Source organism: Agelaius tricolor, unplaced genomic scaffold (genome assembly GCF_023055355.1).
Source record: "Agelaius tricolor isolate 1412-34295 unplaced genomic scaffold, bAgeTri1.0.p SCAF_7, whole genome shotgun sequence".
NCBI classification, from domain to species: Eukaryota; Metazoa; Chordata; class Aves; order Passeriformes; family Icteridae; genus Agelaius; species Agelaius tricolor.
The window spans coordinates 4,093,684-4,115,672 of NW_027269267.1; the positions used below are offsets into that span (position 1 = coordinate 4,093,684).

General features: G+C 40.2%; 1 protein-coding gene across 4 annotated transcripts in view; it reads right to left on the reverse strand.

Moving 5' to 3' along the window:
* DSCAM (DS cell adhesion molecule) overlaps positions 1 to 21,989 on the reverse strand; it is a 479,690-nt gene that overhangs the window by 226,801 nt on the left and 230,900 nt on the right. The gene's annotated exons all lie outside the window — the stretch shown is intronic.

A 21,989-nucleotide genomic window follows, 5' to 3' on the forward strand; every position in this document is an offset into this window, starting at 1 on the left:
CCTAGTCTCTATAAAAAGTACTTTTAATTTCTATTACATACTGTAGCCATCAAAAAAATAATTAAAAGAAAAAAGGATGGGAAAAGAATGTGGGACATCAGCAAAGGTAACAGCTATTCACTTATTAACTTCTTCCTACCACAAAAAAAACCCCAAACACCCAAAATGAACAAAATCCAAAAAGACCCAAACCAAACAAAAAAAAGCCCTAAAAGACCCCAAAAACTCAGCCACCAACCCCTGGGAAAAAAAAAAACCACAAAAACAAACCAACCCTAAAAATAAATCAGAACCCCAACACCTTTTTCACTTCATTTCTGAGACATTTTTAGCTAACTTTTCATAGACCAATTTCCCACTTAAATAGAAAATGCAGACACATGAATATTCAGAACCAAGTCATTTGATAAACACCATCTCAAACATAATCTGCATTCATTATTAAATTAATAGATATTATTAATTATAAAATAATCATGAAATATTTTTTTAAGTAATCATAAAATAGTAAAAAATAAAATCACTTTTAAGAGGGACATAATATGTTAACATGCATGACTTCAGCATTGTCTTTAACTCAGGTGCTGCTTTCTCAGCAACTCTCAAGTATAGGTGGCACAATAAATCTTTGCTGAACTCATTCACCACAATTGGGTGACAGAAGGAATGGGTGTCCAATAATTTCAGGTTGCTAAAGTTCTTTGAATGAGAGGAGGAAAGGCCACCATTTCAAGCTGCCCAAGGTCTGCAAATGTGTAGTGAAATGCTGGTTCTGTGTTTTGAACTGTTTGCTGCAGTGAGCTGTGCTTACAATGGTAAACTGCACCTTGGGAAACTGAAAATCTCTCTGTGATTAATAAAAAGTATTTTCTGTGAGAGTCAAGCTTCTCTCTCCCCTTATTCAGACAAAATTCTCCTGGGGTTTTACTCTGTATGGAAAGACTGACTGAGCAAGGAGTGAGTATTTCAAAGTTTGTTTGATAACTCATCTTCTGAGCAACAGCCAGCACTTAAATGAAAGAATCTGATTGTTCAGGGAGTCCTGATCATTGCACTGTGCTCTAATCCCAGCTCATGGTCTATAGAACTGAAAGAGTCTCCAGTGCTTAATTATAAGAAGAAACCTGTCTCTATAAAATATGACTTATGTTTAAGGTCAACACTGGCTCTTAAAAGAAATTAAGTTTTGAAGAAGAAATCAGGATACATGGAAGTAGAACATTAATAAAATGCTAAAATTTTAAATTATCCTAATTTTTACTTTCAAACAACTAATACTCTGTGGAGAGGCATCACGTGTTTCTTTCTAGATTGTACCCTGTGGTACATATTAGAGTTGCTGAAAAAGTATTTTCCAACAATTTTAGGAGCAATATTTCCTTAGACTATAACCTCTGTTAAATATTTATACATTAATCTTAATTTTTATGTAGGAAAATATCCTATATATGCATGTGTGCACATGCATGTCCCCATCATGTGGGTGATAAATAATAGAAGGTCCCTCTTTATGGTAAATTATGGATGAGATGTATAATAAATGAATTAAAGTTAACTGCAGGAAAAATCATTCACACACAAGAAGCTGGGGGAAGAACTAAACCCTGCAAGAGAGAGGTGGCAAACAGTTCATGCTTTAGTTCAGAAAAGCAGATCTGAGGATTCCATAATGGTGCAGCTTTCTCTGCTCTGATTATGGAAACATTTTCCACCAAAGAAACAAATAAAATGAAATAAATAAATATGAAAAAATTAAATGTCACTTGACTGAAATTCTATTGACAATTTGGCAGGTACAAGGAAGAGCTGCAGAAATGATTCAAGAGATGAAAGCCCAGTTTTAAAATGGTGGGATAAGGAAACAAAGACCTTCAATTATGAAAAAGGAGCAGATAAAGAGAAATAACAAGTGCCTGAAAGATTAGGAAGAAGACCTTTAAATTACCAGGTCAGTTCATGTCTTCATATCCTGTCAGAAAGTGAAAACAGAATTGATTGAGCATAGGCAGAAGATGGAAAATTCAAGCAACAGGGTATTAACAAAAAATATCAAAGTTCATACAGAAATTACAAAGTGGATACAGGAACTCTCCAGTAAATTCCAAGCAGAAATGTGGAAGGACAAAACATTTAAAAGGTTCTTTCAAGGAAAAAACCCCAAACAAACAAAAAAGGCGGGGTATTGGTCTTTCCTATGGGAATTTCCACACAGTGACAAACTTTCACTGAACAAGAATTGTTTCAACAGGTGCTGTCAGCCCAATCCAGCATCCCATGAACCAACCTCCAAAAAAATTTGAGATTTAGAGGAATCAGGAAAATAAATGTATGTTAATTTTTGATCTAGATCAGTCTTTCCCCTCATTTCTGAAATTCCTGTTTTCAGTCTGGATTAGGACCTAATCTATGTTAGAAAATTAGCAGAGGTACTTTTCATTTCCTACAATTTCATTCTTTCAGAATTACAAAAGCATGAATTCTCTTCTTTTTTTTTCAACTTAAGTAATTTTCATGTAAATATAAATCTATATTTTGCTCATTTTTCAGACTGGTCCACTTCACTTTTTTTTTGGTGAAGTGGCCACAGATGTTTTTTCAAGAACATGTTCAAAACCACAATTAAAAAAAAAATGCTTTGTGCTTAGTTCCCTTTCTCTAAAGCATCCTCGATGTTTTCTGTGAATATTAATTCCTTGCATTGGCCCCGAATGTGGGAAATTTTAATTTTGAAACGATGAAATCATTCCTTTATTTTTGGTCCTTGTTCTGGTGTCACAAATCTGAGAAGGAAAACATTCTGTAATACTGTTTCTAGCTCAGAGGTTAAAATTAGTCTGAAATTCAGCTTACTAATTATCTCACATATCTGACTGTACCGTGACCATTATATAAAAATGAGATAGAATTCCACCAATTTGAAAGGATGGAGAAAGAGAGGACTGTGGATGTTTTGATGGAAGGTGGGACATTTCTGAGCCACCAGTGAGACACAGCCATGAAAGAACCTAATAGGATTCTAAGATAAAACATGAAGCAGTAGCACCACTGAGTAAGAGCTCATCTAGGATATCATCTGTAATCCAAGCTGGTTTTATTCACACAGGACATCTCCAACAAGAACTAAAAATCAGGTATATAAGTGCTTACAGATTAAAAAAAAAAAAATCCCTATTTTTTAGACATTTAAAAATTGGTTTATTTCTTCTGCCAAAATAAATGTAGCAATAAATGTGTCAATAAAAATATTACAGTGAATAACAAAATGTGTATGTTTGGGTGTATATGCCAGCGAGGGAAAGGAGAATTGTTCAATTTAAAGAGCATTACTGGAATGAGATTTAATGGCTTTGAGTTATCCATTAATAAAACTTAGTCTAGACAATTGGAGGAGATTAGCAGATTGGAAGATGGAGAATGTTCCAAACAGAGCATGGGGAAATCTGCTTGTCCCAAGATGGAGCCTGGGATGGAATTTGCCATGACTGTGACACAGTCTGGGAGTTTGGGATGCTTTGGACATTAAATTCAAGCAAAAAAAAAATTGTTGAGATTTCTTGGAATTTATCATATTTTGTTGATACAATGATTAAGATCCAATCATTAATTGTAGAGATTAGGAAATTTTTGTCCACCAGGCTCTTCTTTGGTGTATCTATTTTCTTCTGAGCTTCCCCTTGCTGCCAGGCAGAAAACAGCAACATTCTAAAGTGCAAAGGCTTAGAAAAACCTAAAGTGCTTAATTGGCATCTGTTGTTTGCATGCTCAGGATTATGAACCCTCTCCTAATTTGGGAATAATAAAGAATTATGGTACCAACCAGACTGGCAAGGTCTAGGGGCTCTTTTACTTTTCTCTGTGCTACTGGGGAGTTTATTTATGAGAGCTGTCCTGCCATGGAATTTGTAGGATATCAGTTTTTCATCCTTCCACTTCATTGTGCCATATTATTTTGAGCAGCTTGTCTTGGTTGTAGTTTCTTGGGTGTTGGTTTGGTTTATTTCTTTCCTGAATTTAGATTTTGAACAGCACAAGTTTCAAGATTAGTTGAGGAAAAGCTTAGGGAGTTCTAGTTTTGTGGGGTTTTTTTGGAGACTAAGAATAGATGTTCTGTGAACTCTTCTGAGTATATATTTATGTTCATGGAACTGAACTTTATGACCCAGGTCACTCTTTTCCTAAATTCTAATGGAAGCTGCAGTTATTTTTTGCTTTTATGCCCCCATTTCAACTGAGTTTCTGAAAGTATCACAGCTGGGAGCGAAGCAAAAGATCAATTTTCTTTTTTCTTGTGAGATTTTTCTCTTTTTTTCTCCCCAGTTCTGCGCAAGGAATCACAAGGACAAAACCTTTTGGGAACTTGGTTGAGGAAGCTCACTTTCTTCCAGAAAAATGGAATGTCTAATTTGGCAGAGTTCTTGCATTTATTTGCAGTAGGTTAACAGTGATGCACTCTGAAGATAGAAAATTAAACCATTTGGTATGTCTTGAAAATAAGATCTTCACATGAAAATTGTGTTTTGAAATCTATTTACAAGGAGAATTATAAGAATCTCTGTTCCTGCCTTACATCATGCTTTGCAATATTCAGGATTTGTCAACCCACAGGGAAAAAAAAAAAAAAAGGACCTGTACACAGTGAAAACCACTAGGTTTTTTCCTAATTTACACCTTAAATACTGTGGTTATTTTTTGTCACAGTGTCACTGAAAAAAATAGCCACCACAATATTTTTGCTGGTCGCTGTTCTTAGTACAGGTGTCCTGATTTTGGTTAGTAATGACTGATGCTACTGCATTGCTGGAAATGCATGTGAACACCTGATGAAGCAGAAAAAATGAATCTCATCACCAAAATATCAGTGTGAACCTCAGGAAAATACAGATGCAACAAAACAGAGCTTTGTTATTCAAATTTTCTTGGCGCTGTAGAGACATAAAGCTTGTGTAAAATTATATCATATTTATCCATACAAACCAATAACACCAAGAGCATGGGTTATTCTGTAGTTTCATAATAGATTCCTGGACAATATTGGTTGGTTTTGTCTCACACCCACAAAAAAACTCACAATCATTTCCCTGAAATCTACAGTAGAGCCATGGCATCTACAGGAGGTCCTTCCTCTGGAAGAAAACACTCCCTCACTCTCAGAATCATCACAACAAAGTTTCAAAATATGCAAAATGGATGATCATTAAAAAGATTTAAATGCTATAAGGTTCTGGACAGAATTAATGTGACGTCCCAGCAGTCCATCCTCTAAATAAATTTGAGACAATAAATGACTCAGAGAGCTCAGTCATGTCCTGCTGATTTTAAAGACAGAAAATGGGCACAACTGCTCACAGGTGGGCAAAAAACAGACCTCACTCAAAGACAATGCTCCAGTTTGCTGATCACTGAGAAAATCCTGAATATCAGAAATGAAAATGTTATTACCTGTTGTATATAACCCTAAAGCTCCTTTGTGCTGGGAGCCTGAGTACTGTTCCCAAAATCATTCCCACCAGGTCTTAAGGTACCTGCAAATCTCTCTTATGTTGCTCCTGGCAACAGGAAACTTAAAAATTTGAAACTAAGATTGTGAGAGCAAAGCAAGCTATGAAATAGTCATAATAATAATAATAGTATGCAATTAATTGTTATCCTGTTGGGCATAATGACTTCTAAAAATCTTGTTTGGAGTATTACAAGTCATCCTGAAGCAGAGGCATTCAGAAGTCATTAATATTTCAACTCCTCTTGACCTTGGATCTTCTGGAGAAGCCACTGACCTAGTTTGGTCTGTTTCTTCAGCTACTCCAGGAAGTTTTGCAACTGAATAGAAAAAGAGAAAAAGCTCATTCCAGATCTCAGGAGAGAGAAGAGAGAGGGTGTGGATCCTTTTCAGGGCTGATGGACATCCACCAGCTGTATGACCCACCCCTACAGGACAAGAATATGAAAAATCTTGCAAATGTTGTACCCCCAAACAAAAGGCAGAAATTGGACTCAATTCCTCAACACTTTTCTCTGGGAAACATTCCTTTGATTGTGTTTTCCTTATTATAAGTCATGAATTAGGATTTAGGCATGCAATTATAAACAGAATTGGATCCTGGAATAACCCATAATTAGCATTCAAATCTCAAATCAAAAATTACAATTATTCCTTGTCTAGATCAAGTTTATTCCTTCAATCTGACTTTTTGTTTCTTCTGGACACAGGGATTATCATGACTAAGTCTACAATTCTGGGATTTCTTTTGAGTTTGTTTTTTTTTTTTCTTCCGAAGCTTTGCACTTTCTGGGAGGGGGGGAAAGAATATTGGCATCTGCCAAGCGATTGACTGTGCAGCCTGATCATTTGCTAAGCATTATTAAAAGCTCCCTGAAATCACTCCAGTGCTTTGCCCTTTACAAGCCATCAGCCATCAATTCAGACCATCAAATGTGATTACCAGCACTCCTCCTGAAGCTACTTCCAAGCCATTAGGCTGATCGAAAAGCTGTGTCTTTCTCTTCCTCCCAAGTGCATGTAAATCCACCAGACCCGTGCTCCTGTGTTTGTGTGGTGATTCATTACACTTCTGAATAGCATTTGTGGTGTTAAAACTCCAAGACGAGTCAGAATTCATTAAATTTTCAGATATTGTCCTTATTTAAGGGAACTTTTTCAGAAATAGGCTCACGTGTTCCTCTCTCTTCTCTGTGCCTCTATCCATTATGTATTTAAAATGTTCTGCTGGTGTGTAAAGAGATTTAATGACAGTTGCTTGGAAAAAGCCAATTAGAAAAGAACAAAACTTTTCTACCAAAAATATTTTAACCATTCCACATTTTTTTTCAGAAATTTTTTTTTTAACCAAACATTCTTTTTTAAGGAGTATATTGTGGCTATTTTGCACTTCTCTGTGAGCAGGAGTGGATGAGATGACTCCTAGAGAACCTTTATCCACAGCTTCATGGAATATCCTGTAGGAAAGTGGTAAAAGCTTTATATTTGCCACAGATTGATTTTGGGAACTCAAGCTCAGCACAGGGATGGTTTTCTGCACAGAGTTATAACTGCACTGAGGTGTTGCCTCTCCTTCCAGCCCAACCTTCACTTCAAGAACACACAAAATCACAAACACAAACATCTCACAGAGAAATACCAACAACTATTGAGCTCAAATAGTCAGGACTGGCCACCAAATGTGAAAAGCTCAACAACCTGCACCTCCTCAATTTCATCCTGAATGGAAAATGGAGGAAACCAAACATTTTATGAATATTCCAACAGAAACTCAGCTCTCAGCCATATTACAATCTCCTCCTATTGTAAATAGAGCAAATTACTAACTTCTCATTTATTTTTGTGGGAAATGTCTTTCATGTGGTTTCTCATTCTATAATTGGAACATAATGTGTCGAGATTATTTATCTTCACCTGATTGAGAAACCATAACAAACCCTCCCAAAAGGAAGAGGTCCTGCAGCAACAAAAGCAGAATAAAAGTCATTATAAATGCAAGACAGCAAGATAGACAGGTAACTAGAAGATGCACCATTCCCTGCAAATAATTTATAGCAAATCATTTATTTATCCAATTTCACCATTTTTTTTTTTCTGCTCACAATGCATTAGCAAGATCCCGGAGTCCTAGAACTGACTTTTTACTTGAAATTATTCATGATTTTTCCCCTTTTAAGATAAAAAGGTTTGTCTTCTCCTTTCTTTTCAAAAAGATTTTACAAGGCTTGAAAATTACATAGAGTTAAATAAGACAACTTGTTTGGAGCTTTAGAAAACTGAAAACCATCTAGATCTTAATTTTGTGGCACAATTATGCTTAATTACTTTTTTTTTCAAGGATGCTTTTCTAAGCAGGATGCTTCAGTAATGCTATGAGAGTAGTTAAGATTTATTTCACTCTGATTTTAAGCAAATCAGATGTCTAAGTACCACATAGATCTAGGTCAGTCACATTACTCCTTGTCCTATGACTACAGCTCCTGCTGAAAAGTCTCTCTCTGTTGAAAGTTGAAACCCAGAGATTTTTTTCCCATTACCGACAACTTTTGCATCTGATTTGCCCAGGGGCTTGTCTTTTTTACTGAATTCCTTTCCTAATGAGAATTACCATTTTCTTCTGCATGGAATTTCCCTTGCACAGTGGAATGGCTCTGAGGAACCCAACATGGGGAGCATGGATGTTTTCCTGAAAGGCACATTTCAAACACACAGGGATTGTTTAGGAATATTTGGAAGGACTGTAGAAATTTGGAATATCCCCAGGAGGAGCCCCCAGAGCCCCTCTGGGCTCTGCTCAGGGCTGGGCACTGCCCAGGGCAGAAGTTGTGCCTCCTGTGCAGGGGAATTGCTGGGCTCAGGCCCTGCCCGTGGCTCTGGGGCCATTGCTGGGCCTGGAGCAGAGCCTGGGCCTGCTCTGACCTCTGCACACAGGGACAGACACAGGGACAGACCCAGGGACAGACAGGGACAGCTACAGGGACAGACAGGGATAGACACAAGGACAGAAACAGGGACAGAAACAGGGTCAGACACAGACAGCCAGGGATGTGTTTATTAATTGTTGTAGTGTTGTTGTGAGGTCCCAGGATGAGGTGAGAGATGAGAATTGATTCCAAGTTCTCAGAAGGCAGATTTATTATGATATGATATGATATGATATGAAAATTATATACTAAAACTATACTAAAGAAAGAGAAAGGACACATCAGAAGGCTAGAAAAGAATGAATAATAAAAACTCGTGATTGCTCAGAGCCTTGAGGCAGCTGACAAGTGATTGGTCATCAAGTAGAGACAATTGACATGAAACCAATCAAAGATGCACCTGTTTGGTATGAAAAAACATCTCCAGACCACATTCCACAGCCATCAGATCGTCATTGTTTACATTTCATTTCTGAGGCCTCTCAGCTTCTCAGGAGAAAATCCTAGCGAAAGGATTTTCATAAAATATCACAGTGACACAGGGACAGTCAGGGACAGACACAGGGACAGACCCAGGGACAGACACAGGGACACACAGGGACAGACACAGGGCCAGACCCAGGGCCAGGCAGGGCCAGGCAGGGCTGAGGCCCCTCTCTCTCCCTGGGGCTCCTCTCCAGGCTGAGCAGCCCCAGCTCCCTCAGCCTTTCCTGGGCACGGAGCTGCTCCAGGCCCTTGCTCAGCTCCAGGAGCTCCTGGCCCTGCTGTGCTGAGGAGCCAGAGCTGGACACAGCAGCCAGAGGTGCCCCCAGGGCTGGGCACAGGGGCAGCATCAGCCCTGACCTGCTGGCAATGCCCATCCCAATGCACCCAAGTCCTGTTGGTAGCTTTGTTAGTGTCAAAGCCAGGTGGCATTCCTGTAATTACAACACCTCAGTTAGGTGTACATGGATACAAATCCCCAAATTTGGTATTTGAGAACTCACTTATTTTAACCCAACCCTTCGTGTGAGCAGCTGTCACAGCTGGACCATGTCATGGAGCACAAAACAGGCAACACAGAGCCTGAAACAAAAAGGTTCCCCTGCTCTGAAGATTCTCTTGAAAGCTGTGTTATAAAAACTACAAGGGCCGAGGACCTTTAGCAAAAGCTTAATCAGCAGTTTCTTTTATGAAGTAGTGTTAAAATCTGTTGCAATATTAATGATTTTAGCTCCTCAACAATAGGATACCTTTAATCCTGCCTGTGGGATAAAATAGTGCTTTTAACATTTTGACTTTCTGTCAGTATTAGAATACATATTAAATGACAGAAAATTCATTATGTGTTGCAATATAAATTAAGGGCAAAACCCTGACAGATCAGCCACCTTGCTCACTCAGATAACAGACAGCATATTCAGAACTATTTCTTATATGCTTTTGCACTTTTTAAGTTACACTTAGTGCTTTCCTTTTTCTACTACATTTACTAAGCAATGTACATTTTGCAAAGTACTTATTTGCCAAACTTAATGCCTTTTCCTCAGAAATGCTGCTCACAAAGAGAAGATGCATAAGGCACATATTAAACTGACATATGCCAGCAAAGAAAAAGAGAAGAGGAAAGCCAGCATGTCTTCTAAGTTTTTACAGCCCTCCATAATTTTTCACTTATATTTCACCAAGACAGTTTAGGTTTAAAAAAAATTAACTATTGCTACAATACTTAAAACACCTAAGGATCACATTTTTTGGAACTGGTACCCCAGAATGACTTTTTTTTTTGTGTCATGGAAGGACTGTCAGGTAGGACAACTGTTTTAAAGATTGTGTCCTTAGAAGAAGCATTAAAGGCATGTAGCATGAATTGCTTTTACCTACTTCTACCCAAAAGTATTTTTACATTCAAAGTCAACCAGAGCTGAAAATCTCAGGAAAAAAATCCACAATCTTAGCATTGCAAATAATTAAGCAGGAATACATAAGTAATGGGATGGAGTATGAATTTCAGAAGCCTAATCTTTTAATTAGAGAAGGTTCAACTTTTGATACAAATATTTCTGAAGCCACCACGCTGGTGGGAAAACTGAAGCATTAACATGGCAGAACTAGACAATGCATTTAGTTGTTGGGACTGAAAAGAAATGATTGATTTATTGATTACTACCTTTTGCAAAAGGATCAAGCTACTATTTATACTATTTTATCCATTGCTATGCTGTATTTCCATCCATAAAAGAATGTATGAACAATTGAAAGAATTTTCTATTTGAGTGCCTAACAGCTGGAATGGTCTTCCTGCTTTAAAATCAAAGTTTTAAAACCAAAGGCTGTATTATTTCACTTACAATGGTCCTAAACTTGAAATACACCCTTATAAGTTGCATGTTTCATATTTGAGGTACTTCAGAAATTATTTCAGAGCTGGTTTCAGAGCTGGATTGAAACACAAACCAACTAAATGACTTCAGGACCACCAGTCCACATGCACTTAAAAGTATTACCTATGATTTAGAAAATCTGGACTTCCACTCCCTTTGAACTTGTAGTTGTGCAATTTTACTGAGCCTGGAGATGAGGTTTTGCTGAGTGGTGAAGGATTTTAAATTAGACTCAGCACATGTGAACACAGTAGGTGGTTGCCTTGTGCACATAAACTCAATTGCAAGATGCCCCAAGCACAGGAAAAGAAAGGTCTGGATTATTTAGAGTGATGCAATGGTGTGGGCAGAAAGGAACCTCAAAGCCCATCCAGTGCCACCCCTGCCATGGCAGGGACACCTCCCACTGTCCCAGGCTGCTCCCAGCCCCAGTGTCCAACCTGGCCTTGGGCACTGCCAGGGATCCAGGGATGGAATTCCATGCCAGCCCTGCCCACCCTGCCAGGGAACAATTCCTCATTGCCAAGATCCCACCCAGCCCTGCCCTCTGGCACTGGCAGCCATTCCCTGGGTGCTGTCCCTGCATGCCCTGGAAATTGTCTCTCTCCAGCTTTCCTGGGGCTCCTGCAGGCCCTGCAAGGCCACCCTGAGCTCAGCCCAAAGCTTCTCCTGTGCAGGTGAACAATCCCAGCTGTGCCAGCCTTTCCTCCCAGCAGAGCTGCTCCATCCCTCTGCTCATCCTGGAGCCTCCTCTGGGCTCTCTGCAGCAGCTCCAGCTCCTCCCTGGGCTGGGCCCAGGCCTGGGGCAGCTCTGCAGGTGGGGAATCACCTGAGCAGGGAACAGGGGCAGAATCACCTCCCTACACTCCAGTTTAGACAAATATATATATTTTTGTTGTTCTATTTGTGTGTATATTTTTATACGTTTTATTATATTTTATTGTGTTTTCTGCATTACTCTCCCCTTTTCTCCAGCAACAAGAACTTTTTATGATTCACTTATTTAAAACTGAACCTTTCACTGTGCTCTAAGATATACCCCAAACAGGGTTCCTGTACTATTTACAGTGAGTGTGTAAAGCTGCAGAGCTTCTCTCTCACTCAACCCATTTATGCACAATTCCAGGTGCATTTCCATGATGAAAGCAGGTCCCTCTCAGCATGTACAAGCTGCATCTACCCAAATGCAGCACTGCACTTGGCAATCCCTGCAACCTCCTTCATAATTGCAGCTGACATAACCAGTGTCCCTAGGTTGATGTATCTCTGATTAATGAGGCATTAGTTCTGTATCAGGTAGCAATTTTGGAATAGTCTATTGCCAATGAGTTATGAATATGACTTGATTATTACCATTTGACCTACTCTTGTGTTGAGATGATTTGTGGCTGCCTTTTCCCAGAGGACCCACCAAATGTCATTGCCTTGAAAAACCACCAGTTATGTTCCAGTAATTAAATGGAGATTAAAAAAAAATTGCATGGTAACCCTGGAATCTGTGCTAGGTATTCAGCAATCTGGGATATTTGTACACTTCCTTACAAGAGCATTTCCTTAATGTGAATGAAAATGAGCCACATAAAAATTCTGCAAGTGTTGACCCAATACAAAATACAGCTGCTTTTGCCTCCCAGACATTTGGAAAAATCAAGTCTCTGCCTTACTCAATTTACATGGCAGTTAAAAAATAAAGCAATCAGCAGGCACTGTCAACATGGGCTCACAGAGTCTATTCTATTCTCAGTCTAGGAAAAGATCTAATCCCAATGTAAATTAAAAAACAACAACAACAAAACAAAAACAAAAACAAAAACAAAACCAAAAAAAACCAAAAAAAAAAAAAAAGAAAAAAAAGAAAAAACCCTAACCAAACAAAAAACCAACCAACAAACAAACATCACCCTTTAACCTTTACATGGGAATCAGACACAGATCATTTACTATCCTGAGACCAACTAAACATTTTCCAACTCTCCCAAACTATAACTTGGCTAAAAGGCCTCTGACAAAAGTTAAAATAAATAAAAACAGATTTTTGTACATCCTGGGAAGGAATTGTGCTGGCATCTCCCACTTCTTTCTAGCTGGCACATAAACTAGTTGCCATAATTTTAATTATTTGCTCTGCTTTTTCTGATGATGAGGGGAATGGATTTGTTATCATTTGTTTATTATATAATAACAAACTAATATTATTATCCCTTAAGGAGGTATTCAGAGTTATATAGGCTTGAAAAACCCAGAAGTCTTGAATTATGTGGTCAATTAATGAGATGACCAAGAACTAATACCAATCCTGAATTTTTTGTATAATGCCAAGGTGCAAAATCATACTTGCACATACATTGTCATGTGCCATCTGTTAAAGAGAAGTGATTCTCCTTTTAAAAATGATGACAGAAATGAAGAACACCTTGATTTAAAATTCTCTTTGCCCTGTGACTTGCTGTGCCACTTGTCACACTATTTTTCAGAGTAATCTTTTTTCAAAAGAGTGTGAGAGCTTGAGTGCTAACTTGGATGCTACTGAACTTCCCTTTCCAGCCAGTTTGATTATTTCACAACAAAAGACCATCCTTCAATGCACTGCTCCATTTATCCTCAAGCAGAAGGCCATCAAATCAAAAGCTGGCACCCCAACCTCAGGAAAAATCAAGCACACCTATAAGCTAGAAAGAAACAGTTTCATCAGACACCACCAGGCAGAGCAGGAAAACCATAAAGCCAATTTAAATTCACACATCTTCTGGGGCAAAGCACATTTTATTGAATTTGTTTGTGACAAGGAGGTCCTGATCACAGAATCACAGAATAGAATTACAGAATCACTGAGGCTGGAAAAGATGCCCAGGACCATCGACTCCAAGCTGTGCCCCATGGGCACCTTGTCCCCAGCCCAGAGCACTCAGTGCCACCTGCAGGGGACACCTGCAGGGCTGGGCACTGCAAAGCTCCCTGGGCAGCCCCTGCCAAGGCCTGAGCTCCCTTTCCATGGGCAAATTGCTGCTGCTGTCCAAGCTGAGCCTGCCCTGGCCCAGCCTGAGGCCGTTCCCTCTGCTCCTGTCCCTGTGCCCTGGGAGCAGAGCCCGACCCCCCCGGCTGTGCCCTCCTGGCAGGGACTTGTGCAGAGCCACAAGGGCCCCTGAGCCTCCTTTGCTCCAGCCTCAGCCCCTGCCCAGCTCCCTCAGGGATTCTGCAGCCCCTGCCCAGCTCCCTCAGCCCCTGCCCAGCTCCCTCAGCCATTTCTGACTCTCTAGTAAGAGACTGGAGCTTCTCAATACCCTGAAGGTCACCATCTTCGCTGCACAGGACTTCCCAGACTGGAAGAGCTCTGTGTGTTTTTCTGAGCTGTGGAGAAAAATAATACACCCAAAACTAACCTGCAGGTCAGTGGCAGAAAATGCTTTGCATCCTCTTCATTTCCAGGCTAATTTCCTCCTCCCTACATGATTTTCTGTAATTATTTCTCTGCACTCATGCGAAGTCTCATTAAACCCGAAATATCAAGCAGCACTATAAGAAAATAACTGCAGCCATGTGCTCTCCAAAGGATGCAGCTAGCCTAACCTGAAGTTAGGCTACTTTCCACAAACAAATAGACATTTTTTTCTGGGTTTTTTTTGTTTATTTTTATGGTTTTTGTAGCAAGGGCCACGCAGTTCCACACACATTTGCTTCACATGCTCTGAAGGTCTCAAATTCTTTCACATCTATTAAAATAAGGAAACCAGATGCAGCTTCCTCTCCATCACATAAACTATCCCTGAACGAAACAAAACACCACTGCCTTGGGATAGGGAATGTGCCCTGGGGGCAGCCAGGAGCATCACCAAAAGTCCAGAAAGAGGGAAAGTGATAAGCTCGGGCATGAGACGAGGCAATGAGTAAGGAGCGCTGTCATTTAATAAGGTCTGTTCTCAGTAATTACAGCGACACAATTTGATCAGCAAGAACTAAGTATCTTCATCTGAAAGGGATCAGATGAAATTAGTGCTGATGTAATAAGTACCATTTGTCACTATTAGGGAGAGAGGTGTTGACAGGTCCCTGCCGTTGCCGTGGCAACGCGGCAGCGCCGCTCCTGCTCCGACTCCAGCGAGTGGCACAAGTCTGGGAGGCAGAGGATGCTCTGCTGGGATAACCCAGTTACCCCCTTCCCCAGCTGGCCCAGGCAGGATCCCCTAATCCTAATGATGCTGGGGTTCCTGGGGCTCCATTTGGGGCTCAGATTCCTCAGCCTCAAGCTATGAGGAGCCCCTGAGGGAGCTGGGGGTGCTCAGCCTGGAGCAAAGGAGACTCAGGGCTGCCCTCCTCACTCTGCACAGCTCCTGAAAGGGGCCTGGGCTCAGCTGGCCCTGGGCTCTGTCTCCAGCAGCACTGACACAACCAGAGCACACAGCCTCGAGTGCACCAAGGGAAATCCAGGCTGGAGAGCAGGGAAAAGGTTTTTCCAGCAAGGGTGAGAAAGTTCTGGAATGGCTGCCCAGGGAGGTGGTGGAGTCCCCATGCCTGGGTGTGTTTAACAAAGCCTGGATGTGGCACTGGGTGCCAGGGTTCAGTTGAGCTGTTGGGGTTGGGCTGGACTCAATGATCTTGAAGATCTCTTCCAACCTGGTAATTCTGTGAATTTTGAGAATTCTGCCTCAGTTTCCCTGCGACCACCAACCCCAGAGCGTCCCTGGGGATGTTCTCCCTGGATTATTCCACCTTGCTGCCAGTGTCTTGCAGCCAGCTCTCACACAGGCCCCATGGCATGAGTGAAATTCCTGCATTTTCTGGTTATTTTGACAGCATCCCCACACACCTGCTGGGTGATTTTCTCCCACACAGCCTTAATGCAAGATTTAGAAACACTGAGGGCTTTGTGTTGGCCAAACTCGAGCTGAAAGGTGTCCTTTCCACCAGGCAGCCCCATAAAGGAAATTTTCATTGCAGGCAGAAGCTGAGCTTTCTCTGACACTGGAAGTCCAGCAGTGAGGTTATTCACAGGCAGATTACATATTGTTACAATATTTTCCACTGATGCATTCCATGATGTGAAATAAAAAGGGAATATTTGCTGCCAGCGGGTAAAATTCTAAGAGTGAAATACCACATGAAAAGAAAAAAAGAGATTCTCATGATCAGATACTCATAATCAATGCACATAGCCAAAACACAATCTTAATTACTATCAGTGGGTGGAAGTTTCCTGAATGTTAAATTACCTGCAGCAATTATGAACTACTGAGTAACCTGTTTACAGCTTCCTGAAATTATCATCACATAATTTGGCAATCTGCCATATTTTATTTCATTAAAAATTTAATGTACCGTAACATAATAGCCATAATAAAGCTGTCAAGATCCACTCACTGCTATTTACTTGGATATCATCTGTTTATTAGCTCTCAAAACCAATAGCCAAACAGAAAGGAAAGCTGAAAACTCACAGATCACACAACAAAAGGAGAGTATGAAGGGTTCCCTCTTTCTGCTGTACAGCCCCAGCATCCATCTCTACCCCATTTCTCTCACAGTGAAAACCATGCACAGAAAATACCTAATAATCTGTTTTTGAAGACCTTAACTGCTTGCTAAAGTGTGATGCGCATAGATGGGACAAAACAATTTCCCAGAACCCAGCAATAATTATCAGTATTTTACACTACAGCTAGCATTAGCAACACCAATAAAATCCTCATGATTTTCAAGTTGTCATCTGGAAGAAGTGCTTCCTCTGCCAGAATATCTTTAAAATTAAACACTGAAGCATTTGAGAAAACTGCAGTAGCTGGAACTGATGCAAAAAAATCAAGAAGTCAGTGACTGTCACAAAATGCAAAGCTGTTGGATGAGGAGTTAATCCCTTCAATTTGGGCCCAACAGCTTCAGCCAGAACGAGGAGAGCTTGTGGCTGTGCTCTGGCCAGGCTCTGCTTTCTTTGGGGTTTCATGGTTCACAGGGAATGCAGGTCTGGAACCACGAGTGTTTATGAGCCATGGAGAAACCCAGCAGCTCCACTTACAGCACAGGTGTTGATTTCCTTCCCCAGCTCCCTCCTCACTTCCTGACATGCACCACACCTGCTGAGGGTTTGAAGCAGATGAAGTGCCAAGAGATGCAGGCTTTGGGAAGAAATAAATGGGTGTTGCCACCTTCAGGTGCTGGTGGGACAACAGTGACAAAAACAGTTTCACAGGTGAGTAGCAAGGGAACAGCACTAACAGAGCTGAGGTACTCCAAAAAACCCCACTCTCAGTGAATTTGTTGCACTAATTTCCACCGTGTTCATGACAAATAGTAATGTAGTTTAACCTACTTGCAACTATGTTAAAAAAAAACAACTTACTGAGTAGCACATTGGTTGGTATATTTTGCCCACTTGTTTGTTTTGGTTTGTTTTGTGTTTTTTTCTGGCTTATAAATCAAGAAAATAGATAAAATTCCATTAAGTTTCTGTGCATCACTAAGATACTGAAATTGCAATGACAGAGCATTTTATTTGCAAAACATTCAAAGACAATTTCACAAATGGGGCAAATAAACCAAGATACAATGCATTAAGTTTTCAAGTAGTGAGGGATAAATTAACATTGTGTTTCAGAGCCCATAGACAGCTCAAAGAAGCATTAGTTGATATTATTTAGGTAATTCACTGTTTTAATCTTTGAGTTTTCAAGCAAGGGAAGAACTGCTTGATATACTCGATTTACAGGCAGTATTTCTCTGAGTTCTAGATTAATGCATCAAATAGAAGACAATCAACACATACTGAAGAAATCTGAAGGGAACCTGTAATAAAATAAAATCCTTGCAGAGAAAAAAGAGCACTTTTCATTAAAACAATTCTGCTGACATCATTTTACCCCTGGGTAGGGCATTAACCATAAGTGTGATTTAAAGTGAGCATTTCTTCTGCTTACAAGTGCTGCATTTCCAAGGGTGAGCAGGAAAATGAGTACGTTTTCCTCAGTTCCATGCTCAGAACTACTGCTTATGCCATGACATCCTTATCACAGAATATCAGCTAAAAATGAAAAGCAAATACTTATCTGACTTTTGAATTTGTATCCAGATGTATCCTCCCAGAAAATAAACCCTGTCCCAACAGTTAAACCAAAGCCTGCACACTGCTTCAGTTGCACTGTGAGATCATGGGATCATTAAGGTTGGAAAGACCTTCAAGATCATCAATTCCAAACATAGCCCACACCAGTGATAAATCAAATTTTTCTGCAGGTTTTCCCTCTTTGCCTCTGGGTGCAACTCAAAAGTGCAAAGGAAAGGGGAAGAGCAGAGGGTCTGCTCTTATTCTCAACTGGAAGCATCCCACAGACAGAATAAACAACAAGGAACAGCAAAAATCAAGAGTCCTACACTTGAATTAGGGAACAAAATCTGAAAAGCAAAATTTGGGGGTTATGCTACATCAAGTTATAAGCTAAAATTGTGTGGGGAAAACTTGGGATGATAGACACATTTCAAGCCAGGGTAGTTTCAGAGATATATCCTACAGGCACCTTACTGCAGGATGAGAGGCGAAATTTGAAATTGTATTTTTTCTAGGACATAAAAGTATAGAAAGGACCTTAAATGTCAGTTCTCAAGAGTCACTGGCACTACTGCTACAATTCCAGTTCAGTCAAATGGGTTTGAAATGAGAAAAATTGTCTGGTTACCAGAGTGGGAATTAGGCAATGAAAACATTTTATCACAGCTGAACCCAGTTACTTGCTTATAGTTTTGAACTAAAATAAAACATTAAACCTGAAATTTAACTCATTCATATTACAGGCTTGAATTCTCTCTTTCCTTTCAATATATTTCCCCTTTTGCCTCAATGGACCTGTAGTGATCAATGTCACTGCATCTACAAAATGTCAATATTCTCTGTCTGTGTCTTAGGTTGGAAATGGGGCTGTGTGTCCTGTTCCCATCTGTCAGAGCTGGGGCAGTTCTCTGCTGTCCATGGGGCAGTTTTTTCTTTCTCTCTCCCCCAGCCAATCCTCCCTGCAGGAGATCTCTGCTGTCCATGGCCACTGAGTGTCCCTGCAGGGCTGATCCAATCCCATCATCCCATGGGGAGATGCTGCATTGCCCAGGGGAGGAGCCAAGCATTCCTACCTGGATCCAATCTGAGGTGCTGGCACAGCCCAGCAGCCTTTGCCCAGTGCATTGCCAGAGGAGCAGCTTCTGCTGCCCTGCATGGCCAGAGGGAGCCCAGGCCCATCTGCAGCAGCCCTGGAGCTGCAGAGGAAAACTCCCCCCTTGTGCAGGATCCCTGCTCCAGCAGAGCCACAGCTGGCACTGCAGGAGGGCTGAGCCCCCATGGGATGGGGCTGTGCCACCCCCTGACACACAGGGGACAGGGACTGCTCTGACTCTGACAGTGTTTTTTTGTATTTCTACATTGTTTACTTTATTTTTAATTTTCTTCTCTAATAAAGAACTGTTATTCCTATTCCCATATCTTTGCCTGAGAGCCCCTAATTTCAAAATTATAATAATTCTGAGGGAGGGGGTTTACATTTTCCATTTCAAGGGAGGTTCCTGCCTTCCTTAGCAGACACCTCTCTTTTTAAACCAAGATGCTCCATCATTCTTGTAGCTCCCTTCAGGCCCTGCATGGCCACACTGAGGTCCCCCCAAAGCTTCTCTTCTCCAGTTTGAACAATCCCAATTCTCCCAGCCTTTCCTGACAGCAGAGGTGCTGTGTTCACCACCATCCACCAAAGATCTTCATGACAGACAATTTCCTTGGTGTGGAGAAGGCCAGGAGGCCTCAAATGCCCCAATGCCATCAGAAACGTGTGACGATTGCTGTGCCAACCTTCATGTCTCTGCTTTTGCTTTGTTATGTTAATGATGCCACAAATAATTGGACTCCTTGAGAGGTTTTCACAACACTTTGTCAAGTTTTGCTTTATTATTTTCAGCTATCAATTGTGGGTTTTTATGAACAAAAGATTTGTAACCAGCTTACTGAAATGCATCCTCAGAGGGAGTTCAACATTACATCATCCTGTCCTTCATGCTGTTATCATTAGAAGGGATGTGCTACCATGACTGCCTGAAATTTTTTAAAAGGCTTTTAAAAAACCCCAAACCACCACAAAAGCACATCAACACTGCTGAACATGCTTTGGCAATAATTCTAGCTTTTACAAAGGCTTTATTTAATCTGCAAGTTGTACTTAAATGGAAAAGGCTCAAAATAGTAGCTGCTCACAGCTCAGCAGATGGTCCAGACAATAAAAAAGGCAGAACTATTTGAGGAACGTGAGTTGTTCACTGATATAGATAGAATCAGTTAGCAAATGTGCAGTGAAAATGGTATTTCACTGTAATAAACTGATTTGTAAATGTATAGATAAATCCTTTCTTTTTTCCCTTAAAAAAACAAAAAGGTGTTCTGAACCTGTCTGAGTGGTTCACTTTTAGATGTTTGTTTCAAAATGCTATTTCATTTAGAAATCTGGGATAACTGCAGAAACTTCTTCAAATATTGTGTGGGGAAAACTTGGGATGATAGACACATTTCAAGCCAGGGTAGTTTCAGAGATATATCCTACAGGCACCTTACTGCAGGATGAGAGGCGAAATTTGAAATTGTATTTTTTCTAGGACATAAAAATTATTTACTATTTTAAATGAGAGTTTCATGTGGCCAAGGAAAGGGGGGGGAAATAATCATGACAAAGAGCAAAATACCTAACTGGGAAAACATAGTTAAATATTGAAATTTCCTGGTTAATAACTTAGGGGTTTATTAGCACACAAAGCTACAATCCATGTCAGTAATTCCTTTAAAAAGCCACCTCAAGGTGGAAACATTTAAGTCATTTCCTAAATTTGCAATAGCTGTAGAGTTCACTCCTTAATTGATGATGTAATCTAAATGTACCGAGTTTCCAACTATTTCATTACTTTAAATAGTAAATTACCTCTTGAACTTTACCATGTTCTTCCTTGCAGTGAAAATGAAGAAAATCTGCTATTTAACCTGCAATGCCTTTGGTCACCTCACTGTGCACTTTCATTCAGGTCACACAGGAGTTCTTTAAGGATTATTTGGAAGAGAAAGTGAAAGGTGAAGGGATTTTCTTGCTTGAACCACCAGTGACTTCTGCTTTAGGGGGAAACCAAGATGTAACCATTTTTGTAGACCCAGGAAAAACCACAGAGGTCTCTTCTGTATCCACACTGCTCTCCCCTGAAAGGCAGTTTCAGAGCTTAGTTTCTGCTGATGCCTGGAAGCTTTCTTCCATTTTCCAGGCTAAATGTGTTTGGGATCAATTGATATTGATGTTTTCCTTTATCTTTAACAGCTTTTCACCCTCTCTGACATTTTATATTATTTTCTTTAGAGAAGGCCATGGTATTTCCCCGATATATTTATTCTAATGAATTGAACCAACCACAATCTTTTTAGCATTGCTTCCTGAGAAATTTTCTTTATGCCTGATTCCTCTCAGCCATCTTTCTCTATACTTATCCCAGTGTGAATTTATCTGTGTGGAGGAGAATGCTCCAAATGAAGGGTTACATTTATTTGTATAACAATGCTAATGCTTCCACCTCTTTTGTAGAAATACAACCCCTACCAACTATTCCATTTGAATGGTGCTTTATTGACTTTATGAAAGTTCAGCGACCTAGGTTATCCAATATCTGGAGTTCACAGGATTTCTGGAGATAAGGAAAAAAAAAGGATTTATTTTTTACTGGAATTTAATCCCTATGGAGTTAAATAGCCTTGTACCATCAGAAGCCTGGAAATTGTTTTCACTTCTCCATTCTAGTGACTGCCTCCTAGTCACTGGAAAATATTTTTATTCCTTCTGCAAATCTAAATCTTGCGACAGAAATCACTGATTTTCATGATTTTAAAGGAAACTTCAGTGTCCCCTGGCTCCCAAGTTTGGCTAGCAGCTAAAACACCCCATAATTCATGCTGCTAATGAGAAAGCAATCACTGGGACAAAGAATTTCAATGCTTCCACATTAGCAGTTACCATTATATGCTAATCACATTTTAATTGCTAACCAGCCGCCACCAGAAAAGAACAGGCTACAAAAGCAGAAAATAAAATTCATGAAGCAGAAGCTTCAGTTTGTCTCTGCTTTTCATGTTTAATTTCCATTAGTTACTATCTGACCTGCATATGTGAGAACTACATTCGTTTACAGGAAGCTCAGAGCCCTTGGATCAGGCAATTCTAT